The sequence below is a fragment of the Cynoglossus semilaevis genome, chromosome 4 (assembly GCF_000523025.1).
Source record: "Cynoglossus semilaevis isolate Cse_v1.0 chromosome 4, Cse_v1.0, whole genome shotgun sequence".
Classification (NCBI taxonomy): domain Eukaryota; kingdom Metazoa; phylum Chordata; class Actinopteri; order Pleuronectiformes; family Cynoglossidae; genus Cynoglossus; species Cynoglossus semilaevis.
Window position 1 is genome coordinate 14,096,451 of NC_024310.1, and position 1,529 is coordinate 14,097,979.

The following is a 1,529-nucleotide window of genomic DNA, read 5'->3' on the forward strand; positions in this document are numbered from 1 at the left end:
GGGGGAACAGTCCAGCTTTAGTACACTGTGTGAACCACTGTCTTCTCTCCGGTGTTTTGGCTGCAGTGTTACAGTGGAGCCAGCTCAATAAGTCTGAGGTGACGCGAGCATTTATTATAACATCTGCAGATTCACACTGACCACTGTGGCCAACCAGAGTTGCTAATTCACTCTTTTAAGAACGTATTGAGTCCCCATATTAGCAATGCTTAAGTTGTTCGCAAAATCTTAGTAAACGAGTCCCCATATCAGCAATGCTTAAGTTGTTCACAAAATCTTAGTAAAAAAAAAAAATCTTGAGTTGTGACCAACGTTTAGACGTAAGAAAGAAAGTGAAACAACTTCCAAATTGGACTTGTAGTTTGGTGAAGATCTCACTGAACACCAACCATCATCCACAACAACAGCTGTTAGCATCTCGCGTGTAACTTTATTTTCCTCTCAGCATCAGAGCAGCGGACCCTTCCCTCCTGTGTGCAATACTGTCGTGACACAGACGACAGTTACAAATCACCTTCTCTTCCTCTTTTTCCCAAACGGACCTGGAAGGCAAAGATCTGCTGTTTGGGAGCAGGGAACAGTGGCTAAAATTAGATGTCATCTCAATCAACAGGCTAATTTAGGGCTAACAACTGCCTGTGTGTGTGTGTGTGAGTCTGTGTGTGTGTGTGTGTACACGCTGTCTGAGTACTGGGGCAGATCAGAGGAATGCTCCCTGGTGGAGTTCCTGTTCCTTTGGGAAACTGATTATATTTACTGTCAGTATGAGTAACATGTCTATGCATTTATTTTTATTTTTTCATCTTTTGTCTCAGTTCTCCTAGTTATAAAATTATACATTTTAAAATTAAAAAGCTGCATTATGACTTCAAAGATTCTATCTTCCTGACCGCCCCCCGGAGGTGAGTGTGTGTGAATGCATGTGTGTTTGTGCTCGGTGTCCTGCATTACATTCAAACGCTGTAAACCCAGCCAAAGGTTGACTTAGTTAAAACCAAATGCAGCTGAGAGTGTGTGTGTGTGTGAGTGTGTGTGTGTCTCAGAGTTCTCTCCATAGCCTTTGACACTTTGTTAATGTGAAGAATGTTTAAAGTATGATGCAACATCACCTGCTCTCACTTAGCTTTGAGCTGCCTTCCTCTGAAAAGTCCCCTTTGGTTTTAAATTACCCTAGAGGTAGCATTTGGCACCACACTGTGTCTGAGCCCGTGTTGAGAAAGGAGCGACTTGTTAATACGGTCGTCACCTGTACTCCTTCATTCAGCCATTTTTTGGTGTTATTAAGAGAAAAACATCATCTTTATCCACCATTTCAAACCGAAGAATATGTGTTGTTAAAAACAAGGTTTGTTTTGGAAATTTGCACAAACTCAGACGCCGTCCAAACTCACCACTGTTATGAGTAACGGTCAGTCAGATTTCTGGACAGCTTTTTTTTTTGTATCGCGGATATAAGATTAAATGGCTCAAGTGACAACGGCGTTTTCTCCGTCCAGAATGTGATGAGAGTGTGTGCTGGGATTGTTCAA